The 27,357-nt window shown below is 36.6% G+C and overlaps 1 pseudogene; it reads right to left on the bottom strand.

Annotated features, from left to right (window-relative positions):
- Positions 1-8,347, bottom strand: part of LOC143735094 (uncharacterized) — a 33,446-nt pseudogene extending 25,099 nt beyond the window's left edge.
- Between the last annotated feature and the right edge of the window lie 19,010 nt (positions 8,348-27,357).

Here is a 27,357-nt window from a genome sequence, read left to right as displayed (position 1 = left end):
TCTAATCTTTGCGATTTTTCGGAGATGAAAGAAGGCTATTTTGGTCACCTCTTTAATATGCAAATCAAATGACAGTGACCGATCGAAAACTACCCCAAGATTCTTTACTCTATCCTTGCACTGAATGAACGAATCATCATGAAAAAAAACACTAGAAGAACAAAAAAAAACACACTTGAAAAAACTTTACAGTTCAGCGTTCTTCTTTAGATTTCAATACTTCCTAAAAAATAAAAAAAAATATCAAATGTAAAAATGTATAAATCTCACAAATATATATGCAAAATCAGTTTGTGAGAAATGACATCATCAATCATGTACCTGATGTGTGAATATGTGCTTGATCTCGTTCAGCTCTTCTGGATCTGATGTCATAAACCAGAATGATGACAGTAGCCACGCCCACCAGAGCAGAGAGGACCAATCGGATCACAGCTTCAGTAGGACCACAACAGTGGACAGAGTCTGAGGAATAAACACATCAAACTGAGATCAGATCAGTCAATAAACACTAATATCAGTGCTGACATCAACTAATATTTCTGAATAAACAGAAATATTATCAAATCTAATCAACAATCTTATATTCAGTTCCAAGTGAGTTTTTATACGGTCTGTCATCTCAAACTATAAACGAGAAGACAAATGATCTCTACTCACCATAGACAGAAACTCTGAATGATTTTGATGAGAAACTTCTTTCCCTTATTTCAGAAATCAGTAGTTTATAATCTCCAGTATGTTCAGTTGTGGTGTTTGTGATGGTCAGAGATCCAGTTCGTTTGTCCAGCTTCAGTCTGTCTCTGAATCTCCCATCAAGAACATCATCATATACAGTGATTCTGTCGACCAGTTTATAGATTTCAGCTATTAATGTGTTTTTATCTCCAAACCTCCACTGAATCCAATCATAATACCTTATTTCATCCTTCATTTCAGTAAAAACAGAGTTTAGAGAGACTGAATCTCCCTCCATCACTGACACTGACTTCACTTCATCTGTCAAACACACAGAGAACAAACAGAAACAGGGTTTGTCAAAGATTATTACTGTTAAATAACCTTATAATGGTTTACTAAATTGAATAGTAAAATTTACATGAAGAATAAACAATATAAAATAATAATAAAATGGTGTGTGAATTCATTTAAATGTTGTCATTATAAAACAAGTGTAACTTTTTTTGAACTCACCATTGACAGAGAGAAATAAACTCTTGAATCTCTTTCTCTCACTGTTGATCAGTAGACTATATTCTCCTTCATGTTCAGTTGTGGTGTTTGTGATGGTCAGAGATCCAGTTTGATCGTCCAGCTTCAGTCTGTCTCTGAATCTCCCATCAAGAACATCATCATATACAGTGATTCTGTCGAACCATTTATTGATTTCAGCTATTAATGTGTTTTCATGTCCAAACCTCCACTGAATCACATCATCATCCTTTATTTCAGTAAGATCAGAGTTTAGAGAGACTGAATCTCCCTCAAACACAAACTTCAGTCCTGAATCACCAAACACACACACACACACACACACACACACACACACACACACACACACACACACACACACACACACACGCACACGCACGCACACACACACACACACACACACACACACACACACACACACACACACACACACACACACACACACACACACACGCACACACACACACACGCACACACACACACACACACACACACACACACAGATTAAGACGATCACTTGATGGTTTATAAAAGTATATCGTTTTAAATTTAAATTTGAAATGAATATCATCATTAAACAACAGAAGCAAAATGAAGTTTGGATTAATAATTGTATCTTTGTGCTGAATAAAATGAAATAAAACAAGTGAAACAAATATTTAACTCACTAAGGACAAAGAGAAAAAATCTCTTTCTCTCACTGTTGATCATTAATTTATAAACTCCAGCATGTTCAGTTGTGGTGTGTGTGATGGTCAGAGATCCAGTTTGATTGTCCAGCTTCAGTCTGTCTCTGAATCTCCCATCAAGAACATCATCATATACAGTGATTCTGTCGGACGGTTTATGGATTTCAGCTATTAATGTGTTTTTATCTCCAAACCTCCACTGAATCACATCATCATCCTTCATTTCAGTAAGATCAGAGTTTATAGTGACTGAATCTCCCTCCATCACGTTATCATAACCATCAATCGCACCTGAAGAACAGAGTTTTTCACAGATTAAAGTTTTAAATCACTTGATGTTGGTTTGATGAAGCTTCACTTAAATACTTTTTATCATTTAAATGTGAAATTAATAATATTCTGCAGCACAAACACAAAAGATGATGCATGAAAAGAGACATATTTATATATGGAATAATAACTAAAAAATACACTTTTACTTTACAGTAATGTTTAACGTCACACTAAAACTATTGCTGTTGATTATCTGAGCTTCATATTTATATTATTTTAATCAATCCATAATAACTGAGTTTAGAGCTGAATTCAAACTTGATCTGACAGTAAAATCACAGTTGAATTATTTCTATATGAGAATAACAATGAATGTTGATCCTCTCTAACTAATTTAACCAGTAATTTATTACATGATACCAGAACAGAAACAACTGAAGTCATAAAAACACATTTAAAACTCACCAACCAAATGACAAAAACTGTTTTTAAATAGATATAGAATAGAAAAGAAAAAGAAAAGAAAGTGTTAGTATTAGCTTCTTAATGGAACGAAAGAGTAACAAGCAACACTTAAATGTACAGCCCGCAGAAGTCACACTTACCCTGAAACTACATGAACAAGAGTATATTTATACAGTATTTCAGCAAAAGTTGCAATAGTTTTAGTTCTCAGAGCACTTTTGTTAAAAGAAAGGACTTTATAAATGCAGATATGTACTCTACAATATTTAAAAAGCCTATATGTTTTAGTATATTATTACAAAAAGGTTTGCAGTGAATGTTCTCGCTAAATTTCTCCCAATAGTTAGATTGTTGTATCAATTGTCCTGCATTAGTTATTGATTAGTTTTGCATGAATTATGAAACTTTTTTAGTAGTTCTCTGGCAAGCATTAAAAAAAATAGCAATTATTGATTAGTTAATATTGAACTACCACTTTCATCTGTGCGCTATTACTTATTAATTCGTTAATCAGAATTTGTTCTTAGTTAATAGTAGTTACGATTGTTAATATTGTGTTACTCATTTGTTCCTGTGTAGTTATTCATTAACGAAGGAACCGTATTCTAAAGTGTTACTTTACATTCTTCTGGTTATTACCCCTTTATTCCTAAAACTTTACATGTTGTAGGTACACTATAATTACAGAAAGTTACACTGTAAATTTGTTTTAAATACGCAGTATTTGCGGGCTGTAATCTAAAGCGTTACCAAGCAAACTCCAGCAGCTCGAGCTCTTACTAGAACCAGGAAGTGTGATCATATCAGCCGGTTCTGTCAACACTGCGATTGCTCTCTATTAAACATTGCATACATTTCACAATCCTGATGATTATAAACTACTATTAATATCAGAGTTTAAAGTGACTGAAATAAACAATATCATAAAACTACGGAATTTTTTTTTTAGATTAATTTAATTTTGTCATTAAAAACAGCTGAAAGCAATTCGTTCAGGTCACATGACGTCACTGTAGCACTGTTTCGTGTCTGAATGGACAAATACACACAACATTATGTTTAATGTCCGTTTTCACGTAAAATATGTCGGTTAGGTCTTAAACAGAGTTGTCATCCAGTCTCATTGGTAGAGGGAGGGAGAGAGAGAGAGAGAGAGAGAGAGAGAGAGAGAGAGAGAGAGAGAGAGAGAGAGAGAGAGAGAGAGAGAGAGACGAGGAAAACAAAGCATGCAAATGGAAATTATCGCGGCCGGAAAAATTATCGAGCTCTTTTTTTTTTATCGTGCGATTAATTGATTTATTGACTATCGCGACAGGCCTAATCCAGATTAAAGACAGCTAGCCGTGAGCCGTGGCTAACAGCTGGCAAGCTACCAGCTGAGCAACTCGCTACCTAGTCAGAGCAAACTACCACCAAAATCATACATTCGAATTTTTTTTATAATACCAACATTTCCCATGATTAAATATAAATCTTTGGTGGCCAGGTGCCGCACTTTTACGTCTTTTACCCATCCAGCAACAGCATATTGATACGCGTCTGTACTCTTGAAAGCCTTCAAGCGATCCGCACTGTATGGGGAGGGGTTATAAACAAGGTAAATATATATATATCATGGAAGGCAAATTGGGGCAAGTCTGGGGCAGATAATAAAGGACAAAAGAAAACTGGGGGTAACAAATAAGGCTGGGAGCCTAAAATAAAATTTTTATCCATGTATCTCTGTCTTTCTCTCTCATTCAAATGGGAAGTTTGGGCGGCCATACCGGGCGAGATCGGTCGTCAATATAGCGGCGTTCTATTTCTAGTGACGTAGGTGGCATCTATGAATAGACTATTTAACCCTTTCACGCGTGATTCTGACTGGGTGAGTCTTTTCAAGGCAACATTATTTTAGAACGTTATTGCTTCCATGGTGAACCGTCATGATCTTGATTTAAATGGCGCCGCCATGTTTGTTTGTGACGCAGTTTAAATTGTGTGAACAGTTTAAATCTGACGGTTATGTGACATCACTGAACATTGCAAATCCCATGTGTGAGACTGAATCACTCAAAAGGTTTACTCACTGTAGACATAGAAACTCTTGATCTCACTGTTGATCAGTAGTAGATATTCTCCAGCATGTTCAGTTCCGGTGTTTGTGATGGTCAGAGATCCAGTTTGATTGTCCAGCTTCAGTCTGTCTCTGAATCTCCCATCAAGAACATCATCATATACAGTGATTCTGTCAGCCGTTACATTGATTTCAGCTATTAATGTGTTTTTATATTCAAACCTCCACTGAATCACATCATCATCCTTCGTTTTATTAAAACGAGCTTTTAGAGAGACTGAATCTCCCTCCTTCACTAATATGTGATATCCAATCACTGAAAAGAGAGTTTTTCAAATCACTTGATGTTGGTTTGCTGAAGCTTCACTAAAATACTTTTATTCATTTAAATGTGACATTAATAATATTACACAAACTGAAGAACAGAGTTTTTCACAGATTAAAGCTTTAAATCACTTGATTTTGGTTTGATGAAGCTTCACTAAAATACTGTTAATCATGTAAATGTGAAGTGATTAATATTCTGCAGCAGTTCAAAGACAAAAGATGATGAATGAAAATGAGAAATAGTTAAACAGTTTTATATTTACATTTATGTATTTGGCAGACGTTTTTATCCAAAGCGACTTACATTGCATTTTGAGGTAGACATTTACATTCTTATCAGTTCTTTTATATAATCAATAACTGCATTAAAAAAAATCAACTTTAATCTCAAATAATAGTGTTATCTCTCAGCAAAATCACACATTATTTGTTTCTATATGAGAATAACAGTGAATGTTAATCCTTTCTGACTAATTTCACCAGTAATTTATCACAGGATACCAGAACCAGAAAAACACATTTAAAACTCACCATCCAGACGCCAGAAACACAAACAGAGCAAAACTAATTTGAGAAACATTTTCTTCATCGGTTCACTGAAAAGCCCACGATAGTAACTCTTAATGTCTGAAACACTCAGATTGATCTGAAAGACTGAACTGAGATATTTATCAGGGTGTGTGTGAATCCTCCCCCAACCTCAGTTAGTTTCCGCTCACACATCCGTCTCCTTTAACATCACGAAAATCCACAAGCTTTTGCTGATCTTACATTTTCAAATGAATTCTGGCCCTGAATGAAAACTAACAGCAGAAGAGTGAAATATTGAATTAGATATCTGTATCTACTGTGTTATTTAGTGCTGTGAGCTGTCAATCATATTTAACCTCTGACCTGTGACTCTTATTTGTCTGTTGATGGATTCACTTTATTTCAGTGTAAAGATGTTTTGTGTGGAGTGGAAGATTGTGCGCTTCTTATTAGCAGGAGAGAAAATGAAGAAACGCTTCAGCCACAAACTACTGACACACACAGAGACGACAAACATCCAGCAGAAGCTGTTTATCCTCCGACAGATCAAACCAGACACACAGATGTCTGGTCTGGTAATACTCGAGTCAGCATTCACACACAGGTGGCAGATACCACCTGCTCCTCAGGAGCATTCACCATTCACACACTGATAGGACAGTCATCGGGAGCTCAGGGGTTCAGTGTCTTGCTCAAGGGCACTTCGACATATGGACCGCAGGGGCTGGGGATCGAACCGCCAATCCTCCGATCAGTGGACTGTCATTCTACCTCCTGAGCCACAGCCGCCAGAAACATTACAATCATAGACATAAACAGAGCAGATGCCGTGTTGGCCGCTGCTTTCCATTGGAGATATGCCTCAATGTCACCGCCATATCAAGGCCTGCCATGCCTCTGAATGCATACATACCCCATGTATAACAAAGGTGGTAGACAGTGGTAATCAAAGCCCACTCATGGACTTTATAAGCTTTGGCCTCTGCAATATGGCGCCAACATTGACATGCAGCCCCAGTGCATGTTCAATATGATGTCTAGTCTTTAGAGACGCACCGATTACAATCTTCTAGGCCGATTCCCATTTCCGATTTTTCATCGAGTTTGACCTGCCGATACCGATTTTAGCCGATTCCGATTTCATTTTTTCTAACCTCTTTACAGCACACATTTATTTTCTATATATATATTTTATAAAACCATATAGTTTTATCCAAACTGAATAATAAAAAAAAGTTTAAATGGGTAAATTTTCATTTTTTTTTCTGACATAGCCTACTCCAGTTCTTGTTAAAACACACTAGACATGCAAATTATTAACCTCCCTCCATATGCCGGAATGATGTATCCCGATCTTCAAGCAGGAGCTGGATGAAATATCATAATTACATCATGTTCAGAGAAATGAAAGCGCAGCGTAAGTTCTGCCAGGAAGACTTAATTCTTACGTCATTTATTACCTTCTCATCTATCCAATCGCGTTCTAATAAGTGAAGTATAAAAGATCCATGCTTACACTCGTCTGAGTTCACAGATGCTGGCGCTTCCACTTACCACCATCCTCCCCACCTCCACCAGGACGGTCCCTTCCAATACCCCAAGGGGGGTCGGCTGCGCCCCTGCCTTCATCTTCAGGCAGGAAATGCAGAATCCGTACCCTCGGATCGCGAGTTACGGACGGGGCCTACGCCAAAGAACTTTATTGCATATATTGCTTGCTGGGCTGTTAATAAAATGCATAATTGTACAGTTTCTTCTCTCCCGAGTCTTTCTGGTTTAACTGGTCCTCCGACTGAGTTTGGTTTCTCCTAAGAGTTTTTTCTCCGTTTCTGTCAGATGATGGAGTTTGGGTTCCTTGCCGCTGTCGCCTCTGAATATTTAGTTGGGGACACTTAATATTTGGCAATATGATTGACATGAATGCACTGACACTATTGGATGTGAATTGAATTGAGCTGGATGATGGCATCACTGTTTTGCTTGAACTCATTTCACAATTGATTAAATTAACCGAACTAAATCAACACTGAACTGACTTCAGCTGAACAACAGCACTATTGTCTTTTTAGAGCTGCTGTACAACAGAATTGAATTCTGTTTGCATCATTGAATCATTATTCTCATTTAAAAATCTGCTTTGAAACAATCTTTTATAAAATGCTCTATAAATAAAGCTAAATTTACTTGTAGAAGTGTAGAAGCCTAGATCAATGCTTTCAGAATAATGGTAACTTCTGCCATTTGTATTTGGAATCGGCAGGCCATGGAATGAGGTTATAGGACTTACTTCGGCATTAGCTCCTTTTTTGGGAGTAGGGGACTTTGCCTAATTTCCCCTCCCTGAAGACTACTTTCAAGTTTGCTTTCTGGTATAGAGTCGCCCTCAGTCTGACCCAGTTTAGGCCAGGACATATTGCAGCCATTTCTGGTTACTCAGGAGCAGAGACTTCCCTCTGAGCAACTATATGTGAGACATAAGGGTTACGCACAGATGCTTCGTAAAACTTGTGGATCATCTCCTGGACTCCTCTCTCACAGGATGGGATGTGGTCTTGAACAGCCGCCAGCTCAGTCTCTGTTTAGGCCCTCATCTAATATGACATATAATCACCTGGAGATGAGGGCTGTATTTCTTGCATGGAAATACTTCTACATTTGAAGGGTTAACATGTGATGATCCAGACTGATATAAGTCTGTAGCAAAATGGAAACAACTGAAGGTATAAAGCATTTAAAATTCAACAACTAGACGGCACAAACAGAACTAAACTAATTTCAGAAACATTTTCTTCATTGGTTCACAGAAAAACCCATGATAGCAACCCATAAAATGTTTGAAAACATTAGCTATGAAGCACGACAGAATCTGCCATATTTAGATGGTTGAATCCTCACTAAACAGGAATAAACCTACATCACAGTTGTTGTTTTTATCAGGGGAAGTCATGAAAATTAACACAAGCTTCTGCTGCTCTTTAGTGAATTCTGGCTCTGCATGAGTGTTGGATTGGAGATCCATATCTAACGGTGTGTTTAGTGTTGTGAGCCGTCAGTCATATTTGACCTCTGAAACACAACAACAAAAGAGTTGAAATTTTTATTCGGCTGTTTGTGATGGTCTTGATGAGAAATATTTGAGTTCATAATGAGATCTCTGGCTTTTGATTGCAGACATTGGTATCTTTGTGAATCTGAGCAAAATAACTCTTTTGAACATGTGTACACATTTAAACTTACAGTACCATCCAGACGCCACAAACACAAACAGAACAAAACAGAGAAAAACATCTTCTATGGTTTCAGTCCAAAAAATATGAAGACAAACGTTTCAATACTGGTTGAGTAATAAAATGGCAGATGTGCTGATGTGAAGCTGCTCTGTAGTAAATTCATGAGAAACTCTACAATCAGTCAAATCATCTTTAACAGGTTTGATGTGTTTTACTGATTATTTCACATCATCTGAGCTTCACCACTTTGAGCTCCAGTCGGCCACAATGTCCACTAGATCTGATAGATAGTGGGTTTTTTTCACAAGTGCCTCATAAAGTTCTCACGGACAAGAGAAGTTAAAAACATCTTAAAGCAACAGTTTGATCTTGTCATGAGATCCTGTGAGTGTTTGTCTCTGCTCTCTCCTGTAACTCTCTTCAGGACGTTGGTTCTTCATTTCTTATCAAATGTCTGGATTGTTTCTCCTCTCAGACTGATCTCAGAATTTCTCTAATGGTTTTATGGAGCATGAACAGATCGCCTCCTATAACTGTGTGTATGAAAGTGTTCTCTGATATCTTCATATGATTAATATTTCACCAGTTATGGATTATGATGCCGCTGTGATGCTCTAAATGCTCACATTGTTCAGAGTGAACACTGCAATAGTGAGACGCTCACACAAAAACACTGTAAAACTGTTTAATAATTTCTCACACTGCTCAGACAAGGTGTTAAAGACTGATGAGCTGACAAAGATAATCAGTTACAAAATGCTGTTTTGAGCAAATGGTTGGATATGAGGCCAACAAATACTGTAAAGCAATAATTCAGGGCCGGTGCCCAATTCAACTCTATACAAACTTCTTCAAGGTATGAACGGCTCCACTGTGTTCAGTAAGCTTGATCTGAAATGGGGTTTTGATCAACTGGATCTTACAGCACAGTCCAGAGGAATCACAACATCTGCTGAACATAACAGTACATATCGATACGAGAGAGTGTGTCGTCAACCCAGCGAGCAAACTCAACATGAAGTCGCATCAGCACTCGCAGTATTGAAGGAGTGGATAATATCTCTGATGATATTATTATACTTGCTCCAAACCAAGAGACACTTGATCAGAGACTACATGCAGTGTAGTGGAGGCTGTGGATGACACTCAACATAATACAATGTGAACAAGCTAGTGTTTATGAGAACGCTGCTTTCAGAAAAGGGCTTTAACCCCTTACCAGTCGCCCCCCTTTTGGCAATCGAGTGCAAAATCACATACCCATAATAAAATGGTTGTTGCTAAGGAGTCCTTCTGACTACACACAAAACCAAGGTATCATTTAAAAGCTAACACTTGACAGTTTACTGTGAAATACTCAGAAGTGCTCTAGCAATTACTAATAGAGAGATAAAGCAGCTCAAAAACAATGCACAATTTTTTTTAATGTAAAATTCGGGATCACCAGTGATCCCTGCGGCTCAAGGGGTTAACGACCGCTGAAAGGGTTTATGATGTGGTTAAGGCCAGAGAACCAGAGAAACACAGAAGTTTAAGTGCCTTAAAACTAGAGGTCGACCGATTGATGGGCCGGCCGATTAATCGGGCCGATTTTCGGAATTTTTTAATGAATCTGCATCGCCCGATTGTGCCGCAAATTAGGCCGATTAAAAGGCAGGCAGATCCGCGGGCAGCTAAGCGTTGTTGTGTAACACGTGAAACCACCTCTTGCAGCATCAGATTGCCAGTCCCGCTCTGCCTGCTAACTTTTTAAAAAAGCTACCTGGTAACTTCCCAAGAAACTATCATTTTTGTGTTTTTTAGCCTTACCTTTTTAAATATTGAAGCACATGTAGACTGGAAAGTACCCGCGTCTCTCAGTTTGGTACTCGTCTGTTGTGTGTGTGTGAAGCAACACACATCCAGATCGCCACGTCTCACAGTGTGCAAATAGTATACTCTATCATGTCTTCCTGAGCATAGACGGACATATTCACACTAGGGCCATATCGAGTTTGTACAATATATTGATATGTTTTTAATAAACAATATGGAACAAGACAATACTATTGTTTATATCAATATGGCGTACATTAGTTTGATATGAGCGCATCTGAAAAAAAGTGGATAAAGCTGTGAGCTGGTGCAGGGAATGTGCATTATCCAATAATTCCTAAGCATGAGACAAGTTTTATATTAAAACAGAGGCGGATAGGCCAAAATGACTCCAAGACCCAACTCTAACGCGGTACACTCTCTCCTCTAAGATCCGTTTGAGAGGAGAACTTTGGCAAATAAAGTTCTTGTGAAAGAGCTGGGCCCAGATCAACCTTCTCTCGTAGCTGGTATACTAGAAAGGGTGGCTGGCTGGATGTGGTCATGCTAATGCCTTATTTTGCTTTCCAAGCTTACTTTTTAAAACTACGGGGACAGATCCAGCATGGACAGTTACTGGAGTGAGGGATATGAAGCACCTGTCTGAGAAAGTAACAAAACACGAGAACACCAAAGTACACATGGACAATTTCGTTAAGCTAGCTATATCGCGAAGAGTTAACATCGTTATGCAGCTTGACGGAGGGCACAGGGTTGCGGTGAGGAAACTCAACGAGGTGGTGGATAAAATCCGGCACATCTTATCTAAAATAATCGACTGTGAAGTGTTGTGGGGCTTTTGAGCTGGCCTTGCGTGGGCATGAAGAGACTGATCCCAATAATCCCGGCATTTTCAGGGGACTGGTGGACTTTGTTGCCTCACTCAACACCGTGCTAAAAGAGCACCTTAAGACAGCCACCGTTTTTAAAGGTACGTCAAAGACCATACAAAACGAGCTATTAGACTGCATGCTGTCAATGCTAAAGGATCACATTCTGGAGAAAGTAAAGCACGCGGATTTCATCACCATACAAGCCGATGAGACGACCGACATTTCCACCCACTGCCAGCTGGTGCTTGTGCTACTTTACATCGACGGCAACAACAACATCCAAGAGCAGTTTTTCGAGTTCATTATGATCCAGAATGCCACAGCAGACACCATCTCTACAGCGCTTCTGAAGAGGCTAAGTATCATTCTTCCAGAGGGACAAAAAGACAAACTTATCGGCCAAGTTTATGACGGAGCTAATGTAATAAGGGGAGCCACCGGTGGAGTGCAGCGCAAGGTAATGGATGTCCAGTAAAATGCTCACTACATCCACTGTTACGTGCATCAGCTGAATCTCATCATGCAGCAGGCAATGTCACACATCCACAAAATCTGCACTTTTTTTTCTGATCTCTCAGGATTTTCTGCTCTTTTCTCCAGGTCACCCAAGCAAACCCTCGTGTTTGACCAAGTGGTTGCCCATAGACTTCACAGAGTCTCTACAACATGCTGGAACTTCCACAGTTGTGCTGTAAACAGTGTACGGACACAGGGATGACCTTTTAAAGTGTTTTCAGACCATCAGAGACAATGGAAACTTTGATCCCCTAACTGTCAGAGAGGCTGGGGGCTTTGTGAGGATGCTTGAAGATGATGCTTTCTGGGGGTTTTTCTGGCACTGTTCCACAAGATCATGCCACACGTGGACATATAACACAACATTTTGTCTAAATGTCCGTTTTGGAGAGTATTCACGTAAATGTTGGTTATGTCTTAAACAGTTTTGAGTGTATCGGATGTGCATCAGTGCAACTGGATCCGCATGTCATTGGACATGATCGGATGTCTTAAAGTGACAGTGGGCAATAAACCTAATGCGGTCTGTGTCCTTTCAAGCAACAAAAGAAACAGAGAAAAGCATTCACTGCTCATTAATAGCTTTAATAAGGATTCATTATATTTAATTCATACAAATAAATATGTCTGCTGCTTGAAAGAATAAAGAATGTGTATGCAAGTAGTTATAAAGAATGCATATATCATTCATAGAAAACTAGACTCTGTTCTACTTTAGAAAAAGTGTTTTCGTTTCATTTTAATATATTTTTCACATTAATCTGTGTCTGTATTGCATGTTCAAAATTTAAAATCATTCATATCTCTATTAACAGGTTAATAGATGTTTCCTCCGGGGTGGCTTTTTTAGAGAAAATCTAGAGAAAATTTTGAAAAATTCCAAATTAATGTATTACAATTTAACTAACCACATGCGCCTGAAGAGACGACTCAACGCCGGCAATATGTTATGCCCTAAATTAATACATGATTAACTAACTGTATTTTTCTATGTACATTTCTGAAATGCACTTTCTGTAGAGCTGCTTTGAAACAATATGTGTTGTGAAAAGCGCTATACAAATAAATTTGAATTGAATTGAATTATATTTTAGTTGAGTAAATCTACGGCAGATTTAGTCGACTAAAATCTTATTGTATTTCGTCAACTAAAATTAGACTAAAACTAAAACAATTTAGATGACTAAAATATGATCAAAACTAAATGGCATTATGACTAAAACTAAATAAAAATTTGCTGTCAAAATTAACACTGGTCCCATCTGGGGTGCCATTTGCTGTGGTTTCTTCTCTTTTGTGAAATCACTTCTCAGAGATCTTTGATGCCAGAAATATTAGACTTTATTTTACAACAAAGCCGAGCATCTCCTGCAGGAGGTCACTCCCGATCATTGCTTTACACATATATACATATCATATCATATCATATCATATTTATTTATAAAGCACATTTAAAAACAACACGAGTTGACCAAAGTGCTTTACAGACCCAACTGTACAAAGCAATTAGACAAATACACATTAAAACAAAAAACACACAACATAAAAACCACATATAACTAAGAACAATAATATATACATACATCCTTTTCCAAAGATGGTAACACCCTATAGATCATGTTTGGGGTCTTGTACCATGTGACTTCTCAGAATAGAATTTTCTGCTGCAAGCAACATTCCAGGCCTTTCTTCAGGCTTCCAAAAGTCAAACCAAAGTCACACACAGAGGAAATAATAGTGTACAAATGTATAGCTAAATTACTTTTTTTTTTCTAAATAATAAAATATTCTACATTGGCCCCTATCTTCACACAGATCTTCCACAGATCACTAGAGCTATGCGAAGTTCCTTCAAACGCTCCACCATCATCCCCATCCCAAAGAAACCCAACATCACTGGACTGAATGACTACTGACCTGTAACGAAGTACAAATACTTTCTTACCTTACTGAAGTAGAAATTTTGGGTATCTGTACTTTACTGGAGTAATTATTTTTTAGCCGAATCTTCCTTCTACTCCTTACATTTTAAAATAGCCTCGTTACTCCTATTTCATTTCGCCTTGTTTTCATTCCGGCTTGTCATCGTTCAAAAAAAAGAAAAAACTATCCAGACAAATCGTGCCATCCGGATAGAGTGAATTTTATTGTGGTTGGATGAGAAGTATAAACATATACCATTCCGACATATATTGTGCAAACAAGCAAGTACTGGTGGGACATGACGTGGAGTTGGTAAAGGGAGACAGACTTGTTCAGGGAGAGCACTAGTGACTCACAGGGCGGGCCAGGTCCCCCAATGCCCGCGCATGGCGCCGGGTCTGCTTTACTGTATTATTTTCCTGTTATCTCTGTAAAGCTGATATGAAACAATCTGTATTGTAAAAAGCGTTATATAAATAAAGGTGAGTTGACTTACAGAGAATGGTCTGAAAAAGAGAAAATATCCAGTGAGCTGTTTTTAGTTTGAGTTCACTCCTGGTATCATGTTTTGTTCAGTGATTTGAATAAAATATTTCTCAGTGCAGTTTCAACATGTCTGTTTATTTTCTCTGAACACTTCAACATGTGGTTTTATTCTTCGTTACTTGTTTCATAGTATTCGTCAGTCGTCACATAATACTGTTCACAGCGCCATGTAGTGGCTTTCTAGAGTAACAGACACAATCACTGGATCTCATTACAGAGACTGAGTAAATAACTCCTGATATGTCGATATGTTGTGTTTATGTATTTCAATGTGATCTCAAAGTATATATATATATATATATATATATATATATATATATATATATATATATATATATATATATATATATATATATATATATATATTTCCCTAATGACTAATGTTTCCCAAATCAGTATTTTTCTCAGGATAAAAGAGAAGCCGGTGGAAGTTGTTTGTTTATTATTGTATATAGAAAAACAGTAGGCCTATCAGTATTGTTAAATAACATTTTAATAATGTAAAGACTTATATGTTCCAAACTTCTGAAATCTTTAAAATATACAAAAAGTTAGTATTCCTCCAGGAGGCGCTCTACATAATAAATGTAATAAAACATGGAAAGACTCTTGAACCTCAGAGTGAGAAACTTTATTGATAAAGACAAGAAAATACATACAGCAAATACAGCAGTAATAAAGTGAGATCTGTGTCTCTTTATTATTATTTTTTATCTGAGAGAAATATAGATAAAGCCTTACAAATAAGATTTTTTTTTAAATCTCAAAAATCACCAAGCTCAATTATTCAGTATTTATCATGTAAAAAAACACTAGAGGAACAAAAAAACACTTGAAAAACCTTTAAAGTTCAGCGTTTAGATTTAGATTTCAATACTTCCTAAAAAATTAAAAAAATATCAAATGTAAAAATGTATAAATCTCACAAATATATATGCAAAATCAGTTTGTGAGAAATGACATCATCAATCATGTACCTGATGTGTGAATATGTGCTTGATCTCGTTCAGCTCTTCTGGATCTGATGTCATAAACCAGAATGATGACAGTAGCCACGCCCACCAGAGCAGAGAGGACCAATCGGATCACAGCTTCAGTAGGACCACAACAGTGGACAGAGTCTGAGGAATAAACACATCAAACTGAGATCAGATCAGTCAATAAACACTAATATCAGCGCTGACATCAACTAATATTTCTGAATAAACAGAAATATTATCAAATCTAATCAACAATCTTATATTCGGTTCCAAGTGAGATTTTATACGGTCTGTCATCTCAAACTATAAACGATTCAACTATTCAATATGTAAATAGTAAATAAGAATATTTGAAGGAGAAGACAAATTATCTCTTCTCACCATAGACAGAAACTCTGAACATTTCTGATGAGAAACTTCCTGCTGAAAACATCAGTAGTTTATAATCTCCATCATGTTCAGTTGTGGTGTTTGTGATGGTCAGAGATCCAGTTTGCTTGTCCAGCTTCAGTCTGTCTCTGAATCTCCCATCAAGAACATCAGATGTGGAGAAGATTCCATCCTCTTTATTAATGTGAGCTATAAGAGTTTCTGGACGTCCAAATGTCCATGTAATCAGATTGTCTGTTTGTATTTCAGTAAGATCAGAGTTTAGAGTGACTGAATCTCCCTCCATCACTGACACTGACTTTACTGCATCAACACCAAACACTCCTGAAAAATAAACACAACAAGATTCTTATGTTTAAATTAGTAATAGATTTAATGATGTTTTATTAAAGTGAACAGTTTGAAATTTGCTTAAGAAATCAATAATTTCCAAACAACAAAACTGATTCATAATGTTTGTGGTGATTTTGAATGAAACTCTGATTTCCTGATGAAGTTGATTTGAGCTCCACACAACATCAAACACAGAAACACTTTTACTTCAGACGAGAATCACGTCTCACTGAAACTAATGCTGCTGTTTGAGCTTCAGTGTTTTTATAGAACCAACATTTAGAAAAGACAAACAGTGAATCTGATGCAGAAACAACTGTAGTCATAAAAACACATTTAAAACTCACCATCCAGACGCCAGAAACACAAGCAGAGCAAAACAGTGTGAAACATCTTCAACGGTTTCAGTCCACAAATATGAAAAGACAAACTCTTCAAAACTGGTTCAGTGAAGCTGCTCTGTAGTAAAGTGAAGTGCAACTCTACAATCAGTTAAAATAACTGCACATCTTTAACTGTTAATGCATGTGACCATCAAACTCTTTCTTTCTGATTGATTCACATTCTCCAGACTTCAACTTCCTGTAGATCAATGGTGTCATTTTAACATCAAACTGACCTATTACATGCTTGAGAAGTTAAAAATGTCTTAAAGCAGAGAATATTTGTTTATTATAAAAACAGAATAAATGTGTATTTTGTAATAGAATTAAACATCTTAATGTTGAGATTCAAACTAACAACATTCAGTCTCTTTTTTCATAGAGCACTTGTTGTCAGATTTCACTCTTTGAGGAAGTGGAATATAGAAATACATTAAAAATCAGTCATCAACCTACCTTATTGTAAATATGCGTTTCCCAAAACTTTCTTAGTTAAGTATAGGCTTCTGTGTAAGTCATACTTTCAGAAAGTTTGTCTGAACCACTCTCAGCTGTACCTGCACCCTTCACAGCATTTTTTACTCTTTTACTTTTTTTTAATTTAAAGTGTACAGGTGTTGATTATAATTAATTTACTGTTAGGCCCATTAATAATAATAAGGATTAACAATATTTAAAAAGTAGGCTATATAATTATTTTAGTAATTATCTGACTAATTCAAAATTAACCACATATGTAACTTGCTAAATTGGGGATTTCTTATATCTAGCATAAAAAAAAAATTGTCAGAACGTCGTCTCGCAGTTGCTGAATGTCAACATGAACAATTCTACACAATGTTGCGAGCACGTAGACTTTGCCATAGTAGAAATGCAACGTGCCACAGACGTACATGTTTGCTGTAAATGCGGATATAACCTAACCGAAAATAAGAAACAGAAACTCTTCAAAAACCCAGACGCGCAGCCGGTCAGTCAGATGATCAGAAACAGACACGATGATGAAATCCGGATCATCTTTATTAAACGCACAACTGTACAGAGATACGAAGAACAATTTCAAAATAGTTCTGTTTTTATTACTCTTAAATGGTAAGAGCTTTATCTATTTGTTTGAATAATTTCGGTTTCACGTTAGGCTTTTTGAATGTAGGCTATAGGCTACTATAATAATAATAATAATAATAATAATAATAATAATAATAATAATAATAACTGCATATTGTTTTAGGCTACATAAAATTGTAATATATTATATTTTAAATTAATAACACAATAAGTTGAAATTTGTGTATTTTTTTACCCACTTAAGTACTTAAATAGGCTACATTTTACTCTATATATATATATATATATATATATAGAGAGAGAGAGAGAGAGAGAGAGAGAGAGAGAGAGAGAGAGAGAGAGAGAGAGAGAGAGAGAGAGAGAGAGAGAGAGAGAGAGTTGATTCCCCTGAAATCAAAATGGAAGTTTTTAAATTAGCCTGGCCAGTCTAAACTTCATAGATGAATTAGCCGATCTATATACGTATAGCCGCTATATTCAGACCACTGGCGTAGCCACGGGTGTGCCAGGGTGTGCCGGTCCCACCCACAGTAGCAGCTGGCACACCTAAAATAGATGCAGAATTCTCTTTTAAAGTTTTAATAAAACGTTTCCTAAACTTGAACTATTGTTGTTTACCTAAAATATTTGTACATTTAAAATGTATTTTAATTTTTTAATTATTATCGTTAAAAAAATATCTACCGACATTCGCACTGCCAACCAATCCGCAAACAGCCGCAGACTGGTAATACGGTTGTGCTGTTGAGTCTCGCGCCTCATGAGGAGAAATAGAAACAATGAGCGCAGTTCACACAAAGAAACTTAATGAACATAGAGCGGTTAAAAAATTAATGTGGAGTTTTCATATTTATAATATATGATATGATACAGTTAAGCACCACGACTGCTGAATACCATCACGATTGAAAATATGACACTGATTTCATATGACAGTTCAATAAACAAGTAATCAATATCAAGTCACTTACATTTTAGACACAATATTGACTGTTTTTCTATTTGAGCAGCGATAATAGTTCCAAACAAACATCCCAAGAACCACAGCGCAGCTCACCGGAACACATAACTGCATTACTGAATGATTCCGCGCTTTGAATGAATCGATTGAGTCAAAGATTCAATGACCCATTAAACAACTACCTCATTCCTTAACGATTCAGCCGTTTGAACGAATCATTTGAATAAATGACCGAATAACTCACTCATTAAGACGGTCACCTGCCGCCCCCTACTGGTGGTTTAGTTTCGTGTTTAAAAGTAGGCTATAATTCTTTCCAATATCTTTTTTGTATCTTCAAAAAAGATTTAAAACAATCTCGTAACATTATTTAATGCAGTTGTAATTTTTCAGTGTAAATTAATTAATTTGATTGGTAACAGCATAGTGTCTATTTTTTTCAATTGAATGTATTGATCAAATCTAAGAATTTAAAATGAAAGATGAAGCATACGTTTAAACCGATTTCTGCATTTTTACTTGGACAAGAGAATGGCTGATTTACTTTTTCGAAGGAAAAGCACAAGTAAAGCCTTAATGTTGAACCCTGAGTTATATTTTATATACTGTAGGCCTAGTATTAGGCCTATGTTTATGTGGCAAGCAAGTTTTACACATCAGCCCAGTCTATTCTGTAAAGTTAGTGATAAGCCGGGTCCGAGTTTTTTTTTGCACATTAATTTGACAATAAATGTGGCACACCCAATTTTTCTTATGCACACCCAGAGACGCTTTTCTGGCTACGCTAGTGATTCAGACTCAATTGGAACAAAAACTCTGTGCCTCAACGGAGGGACGGATATGATCTTAAAGGTGCTATATGCAGCTTATTGCCTGTGTGAAGGGGTTGTAATCACACATTACAATGATCCACTTGTCGGGTTTTGCTATTAAGGGCAGTATTCCTATTTCTATGTGAAGGCTCCGGGTCGGATTTACCGCGAAATCCATCAGACGTGACGTGCATGCGCGCTCCCGAGCCTCTCTCCTTTTTATATACAGTCTATGTGACGGCACTGCAGCTAACTAAATGGAGTCTGATAACACCAAAAAACAAAATAATTAATTTACTGAACGTATCTGGAACTCATATTTTTGATTATATATTTAAAATGACTAAAAAAAGTCTTGAACTTGTTGTAAAGAACCTAAAAGCTGCTCCCAGATCTAGATGAAAGCCCAGCCATTTTTGGTTCCCAGAATGTTCTTTTTTATAGTTTGTTATGGGTTACCAAGAAAAGTTTTCTTTTAAATAGAACTTTGTTTTTTCGTTTGTAGAACGTTATTATAACCTCTCTGATATCATTACCCTGCTGTACATCAGTAATCGTCAGTATAATCTTTATTAAGCTGTATGGAAGATGGATGTATGGACGCCTATAATAAGTATACAAACCATGCCTTTTTTTAATATATTGTTTACTTGATGAAAATAATCAGAGCAGGTCAACCATCATATGAAAGATTAAATTAAATTAAATGGTTTTTAAAATATTAAATGCAGATTTATTTATATTTCAAAATAACTTCCCCGCAATATTCTGGGAACATTATTTTATGATATGATCTATAAATATGACAAACTATTTTAAAACTGTTTGTGTTTGTCCCCCAGATGCATTTGGTGCCGAGACACAGAAAGCAGTTTCAGTGAAAGAGGGGAAAGATGTTGCTCTGCTTACCGGTGAGACTGAAATACAGAGAGAGGATAACATACTGTGGACGTTTGGAGATGAGCGCATGCTTTTAGCTGAAGTTCATTTAAAGAATAAAATCTTCGAAACATATGACAGTGATGATGGGAGATTTAAAGGCAAACTGGAGCTGGATAGGTATACTGGATCTCTCATTATCCATAACACCCAATCCTCACACTCTGGAGTTTATCATATGAAGATTATCAAAAAAAGTGCAACCATATACAAGAGATTCGATGTCACTGTTGGCGATGGCGGTGAGTAAATTTGGGTTTATATAAACACGCTTTTGAAGCACCAAGAAACTGTACCAGTTTTACTGGGAAGTCTGGTTTTATTTGCTATTGCAGTGTATTTCATGGCCCTCTCCAAATTATCCATACATATTTTCTTAAAGAAGCCAAATGGCATCAAAACTCGAATTAGGAAGGTTCGAAACTTACAGTCTCTTCCGGCCAACACTGATCAACGATTATAATGACATCATACAGTAATCAGAGTTTCTGTCCAATCAAATGCGCTCTAAAACCTGAAGAATGTCAAAAGCCACAACAACCGGATGTTTAAACACAATCGAAAGGGCTGACACCCGGGTTATGGAAAATCATATGAAACACAATACTGAACAGTGGTGGACAGTAACGAAGTAAATGTAATTCGTTACTGTACTGAAGTAGCTTTTTTGCGTATCTGTAGGCTACTTTACTGAAGTATTTAAATTTGGGGAGACTTTTAATTTAACTCCACTACATTTCAAAGTCAAATATCTTAATTTTTACTCTACTACATTTTCAAAATCAGTCGTTCCTTTTTATTTATGAGTGGATAAAACATAACTGTACAAACGAGCCACCAATCACAGTACAGCGCGCGCGCTTTGTTTTGAACTTGAATTGGCGGTATCCACTAAGTGCGAACCAGAGCCGTTATGCGAGGTGCAAAAATGGACGGTTGCGACACAGTAGGTGTGTCTGAAACCGCTCACTCGTTCACTCATTCACTAATCCCTATATAGTGTATGGCATTTGAGTGCACTATATCTGCAAGGAGTGAACAAAATTAAGTGAGTGAATTCGGACGCTGACGTTTACACTGTGCGTCGGAGAGCTGGAGCTGTCGCAGAAAATGCTTCGTCACACGTACTGATAAAACTCCTTTTATCTTACGTTACATACTTTATAAAATAATATTAACAACAATAACAATCATAGTGATCTTGCCGATGATTTTAAGCGGGGCAGAGAGCAGCATGTGTGTGTGTGTGTGTGGCTGTGTGTATGTGTATTCAGTCATGTATTCACATAGACTGAGTTAAGCAAGAGTCTTGTGACAAATTATAATAGGACATTATAGCCATAAAAAAATCATAGTACTTGGATACTTAAGTACATTTGAAGGCAAATACTTTTGTACTTTTACTCAAGTGAATGTTTAAAGGCAGCAATTCTACTTTTACTTGAGTAATATTTTACCTCGAGTATCTTCACTTTAACTCAAGTACATGGTATGTGTTTACTTCGTCCACCACTGATACTGAATGAGGGAGTGGCTTTTTTCAAAGATAACAGCAGACTGACAGTCGGAGGAGAGTATTTCCATAAACTGATATCATCTGAGAAGGAAAGCCATTTCAAAGATTTTGATTAAAGATTTCAAAGACAAAACTTTGACTTGCATGAACGAATTGTTTACCAGAAGACAAGTACAATGCACTAACAAAGTAAATGAGTCACTTTTGATTTCATGCTTACTTTAAAGATGTCACGATGTCACTTGATTTGAATTAAAGTAAAAATGTCTTAATTAGTGCATAGTGCAAACCGGAAATCCCAACTTCAAAAGAAAAACATGCAAAAGTGAAACATTTAAATGACTGGAACTGTAGAACGAACAAACAAACTAACTATCTACAAGATTAAAACAGTTTAATGCTGTTGCTTATGTTCCTAATGCACATCAAGAAGTTTTAGCTAACCTGTTATCTTGAAAAAAAAAGAAAGAATGAAAAAAAGTCTCTTTTATGGGCTGTGCAGATCAAGCATTCCTTTGAGCAACGAGACACGTTATATTACTGACTGACTGTACCGCCCACATACAGTACTATCTCTCCCTTTACTAACATGCTTTCTGTTTCTGTTCTGTTAGTTCTGTTTTGTTGTAGTGTATGTAGTTCATTTACTGGAAAACTATGAACGAGTTCCAGGAACTGGGAAAAGTTCCTGCAGTAGAAAAACACATAGTTACACTGATCTAATCAGGAAACATCTATTGGTATTAATAAACGATAGTTCACCCAAAAATGAAAATTAGCCCATGATTTACTCACACAAGTCATCCTATGACATTCTTCTTTCAGACGAATACAACAGCGTTCGTCATTTCGTTGTGCATCACATTGAAAGGGTCACTCTTTCGCCGTATGTGTACGGCCGTCTGACTGAAGCTAGTTATTTTAGCGATAAAGTTTTAATTATAAATATTTTTCATACACAAACGCATCGCTTCAGAAGGCCTTTATTAACCCCCGCAGAGCCGTGGAGCACTTTTATCATGAATAGATGCACTTTTATCATGAATAGATGCACTTTTATCATGAATAGATGCACTTTTATGATGGATGGATGCACTTTTATGGACTTCCAAAAAATATACCCATTCACTGCCATGATAAAGCTTGGAAAAGCCAGGACATTTTTTAATATAACTCTATTGTATTAGTCTGAAAGAAGAATGTCATATACACTTAGGATGAGTTCAGGGTGAGTAAATCATGGGCTAAATTTCATTTTTGGGTGAACTATCCCTTAAACATTATCTTTGATTATTATTACACATTCCTCAGGTAAAATAGTGAAGATCTATGGTCAGTATTTACAAGGACAGCTGCAAGAGTAGAATCAAGAGCTTTAAAGCCTTGGCATCCATAAGTTCTTGACCAAGCAAGCCGTCAATCTCATATAAAGTGCTCCTGAAAAACAAGGGCAAACAGCAGATAGAAACATTTTAAGTGACTGTGAGGTGTAATGATGCTCGAGGGGTTTTCTGAGAGGTTTAGTTGAGCTTCTTTGCAGGGCTGATTTAAAAAGACTAAAGACACAATGCATTGTTTTATTGTCCTGTACAAGCATTTGAATTGTATAACTGTTCTTTTATGGTTTCAGTTTTTCTTTAATTTTGATCAAATTAAGTACATATTTGGGACTACTGTTATGCCATTTTTTCAGAAAATAAAAAGAAAAAAATATGGGAATCCCTTCCACTACATGATATAGTAAACACTGGTAAGTGAATATTATGATATACATAAATACACATTTTTATTCCTTTTAAACTGATGTATCAGCAATGCTTCTGTATACTTTGAAGTATTTTGTTCCTGTAATCAATACTGTATTTGTTCATTTGTTTCTCTTTTTCTTTATAGTTTCATCCTACCTGTTTGCGGGTCTGGTTGGACTCGTAATCCTGACATGTGGTTTCTGGTGTATGTGACTTACTAAAAATTTATTTTTTTATTTATCTTGAGACTAGTTTGTTGTTGAAAGAAATTGGACAAAAAACAAATCTTAATTATTTGTTCACAGATATATATTTTGCTATAATCAAGTGAAATTCTTGTATTTGAATATATTTTAAGTGCCCAAGGGCCACTATCTTTGACCAATTAAATCACAGCTTCAGTAAAACCACAACAGTGGAAACAGAAACTCTTTTAAAAGACTTTGGTCTTGTTTTGAAAACTTTAATACTAGATTTGACAAAACAGGCAGAGTTCGTCTCATTGCAGTTTGGTTTTAGATCTGTGATAAAAATGAAAAAATCTTGTCTTTATGTACATTGTGATACATTTTGTGTTAAAGTTCATAAGGATATTATATAGCACCTCAACTGCAATCAGTCTTGTTATGTAAAAGTAAATATCACACACAACCTTTGTTTTCTGACTTGCATCTGCTTTAATCAAATATGTCAAATAATTATAGTTACTGTAAATGTATTCAATGGTAAGTCTCGTTACAATCCAGAGAGTTCAATATTGCTTGCAACTGCTTGTAAAAATGATGTTTTATATTCACAGTTGTTTTTTCTAATTTATTAAATATCTTAGATTATATACTTTGACCATCACCTGTTTTATTTTTATTTAGTTATTGTTTACGGTTAAACTTGCCATGTAACAGAAACCCAGTAAGATAGTTATTTTAAGAACGGACTGGCCTTTTTTTTTGGATTAACTTTCTGTTTCTATGAATTTAAAAAATACTTAGTAAGATGAACTGATAATTTTGTTTGACATTCATATCCTGTGAAAAGAAAAATGTTTGTCATAATTCTGTTTATGACAAATAAACCTGTAATAAAAATAAATTATGTCATAAACCTGTATGTGTTTCTTTCTTCTGTGGACATAAAAAAATATATTTAGATACCCACTGATATTCCAGAGGAGGAGATGGCGGGCGAGTTGCGGCAACGGGAACATAACGGATGTTTACAAGAGAAAGAAATACTGCTAGCAACTCAACACTGAGAAAAAAAAGTGTGTTGGATTAACATGATTTAATAATGTACATCGGTCCCTCATAAATCAATTAAGTTAAACAAACATAAGTTGTTCATGTAACTCCAACATCATGAAATGAAGTCATTTTAATTAGACCCAATTAAGAAGTCTCAAAGTGATTTTTAAAAGGCTCCCTAATTTAGGTATTCATATTGATATATTCATACATCAAATAAAATTTTATTTATTTTAGTGTCACACAATTGAATTGATAGACTATAGCTAGCTATTCGCTGGCATTAGCACATATTAGCATCTTAAATCTAAGATTCAGACGTTGAACAGGGCACCTCAGCCGGTGGTGGAGGAATCTGTTGAGACTACGCTAGTTCTAGTGGAGGGCAGGGACCTGACCCAGAAGGCACAACATCCCAGAGTGGGGTCTAAGTGTGCAGTGCAACACTTGCCTGGCTCCACAGTTTGGGGCAGAGGGTGCATGAGAAGGCAAGGCATCCTCGAACCCCCTGCTGAGTGCTGGCGATGGAAGAGGGAGCTGAGAGTGGTAAGGCATAGCATGTTCACTGTCAACTGCACACTCTTGTGACCCAGAGAACGAGGAAATTGCTCTTTTGTTGAAAAAGTTGGTACATAAAACAAAAACAAACTCGACAAAGGATTCTCCGGGCCTCCACTGGGGAAAAGCAGATCTCCTCATCTCCGGGTCTCTCGTCTCAGGAACGCCGCTTTGCCGGACGCTGGGAGGGTCTGGCGGGGGAGAGGCAGGTGGGCCATGCTGCTGGTTGGTGAAGGCTGCTATTGCCTCTGTCTGCTTTTGTACCGCTGAGAATTGCTGGGCGAAGTTCTCAAAGGCTGAAGAGGCCAGCGTGGGAGATGTGGAGTCAAGAAAGTGAACATCTCAGCCAGGTTTAAACAGACGTGTCGCTCCTGGACAACTAAAGTGGACATCGTTATCATGTTAGCTCCAGTTTGGATCCAGCCTGTTATGAAGACTTCAGATGCCCGTGTAGGGCATGAAGAGACGGCGCCAACTCCTGTGAAGATTTCAGATGACGCAAACTGTGAATCAACATGCACTAATGCTATATTTTCTAAATGTCATAATCATTAGTTAACAAACAAGTATTCATTACTTCAATGAGCTCTCAAAATTTTTACATTGTTTACATAAATAAATTTTTAGCTAACTGTGTTTTTGTGTACAGTATGTACATTTCTGAAATACATAACTTAGACAGTTACCTCTGATCTGAGCTATGAAGCAATTCAGCGGCAACCAATCGGAATGTAGAAGTTCTCCGTTTGAGAGGATTCCAGAGAACGCAGTCCGGTAAACTTTGGTTCCGACCACATTAGTTCCCAAGCAAAATAAAAGAGAGATTGGTCATTTGAATTTGATAAGAAGGCGTACAACACTATTTATAGGCAAGATTTTTGCGCTAGAACACTTGTTTTTCAGCGGAAATGCAAATTAGAATAGCACTTAACCATGACCACAAAAGCCACACCACACAAATGGATTTTAATTGGTTTGTTTCATTTGCAAACATGTCACTTTAATTGTTAAGTTCTTTCCATCGATCAATTTTCTGCAAAAATAACGATCGACATGATTGTTTGCTTTGCGGCGCCTTTAAATAAAGTTTTAAAAAATACCAAGCATTCGATCTACATCAGAGCGTCATGAATTTTTCTATGGCGTCGCTAGCAGAGCGGCGGTGTGAACGCACAGTAAGCCTTACAGGTCCTGGATTGAAGACACTGGCGACCCTGCAACTGCACGCTCCACCTGAGAGATGCGCATATCCTTTGGTTGCCCCACCATCGAGGGAAGTGAGAGTGAAGAAGGCTCTGGAGCGGCTTTGGGCAGAAAAAGGGGTAACACTTTATTTCGATAGTCCACTTTAGACATTCTACCAGCTATAAGTAACTTTGGAGCTTCATGTCAACTGACTGTCATTAGAGTATTAATAGACTGTCTGCTTCATATCTGCTAACACTTTATTGTGTTGGTCCCCCAACAGATATTGACTATAAATAAGCGGAGTATCGAAATAAAGTTCAACCGAAAAGAGTGCCTTCCATGACTTCATTACCTCCTCGTGCACTTCCGGTGTGGTGAAGTGATGAGTCCCAGCTTAGGATCCCAGTATATGCCTGATCTAAAGCTGTTCTCACGATTCTTAATGTAATAAATGAAAATTTAATTCATGTAATAATCTTATATTTTCATCCTGCTTATTTATATAGTTAAAGTGAAAAAAATTGCATTTTTAGGTATGTTTTGTGACATTGTTAATTGTTATTAAGCAATAAAGCACAATATAAGTTTTTTTATTTTTATTATGTCATGTCACAATTAATTCTTAAACAGAATTATGCTTGTATCATATTTGTTATCGATGGTTTTTATCAAAGATTTGTTACATTTTTTAAAAAAAAATTTATTTATTGAAAAATATCGTAGATGATGAAAAAAACTCTCTCTAATAATTTCGGATAGCTGTATGCTATGATGCTATCTAAGCT

The sequence above is a fragment of the Siphateles boraxobius genome, unplaced genomic scaffold, assembly GCF_051911475.1.
Source record: "Siphateles boraxobius isolate OS27281-9 unplaced genomic scaffold, OSU_SipBor_1 13, whole genome shotgun sequence".
NCBI lineage: Eukaryota > Metazoa > Chordata > Actinopteri > Cypriniformes > Leuciscidae > Siphateles > Siphateles boraxobius.
The sequence above is the reverse complement of the archived record's forward strand: the minus strand, read 5'-3'. Positions and strand labels throughout refer to the sequence as shown.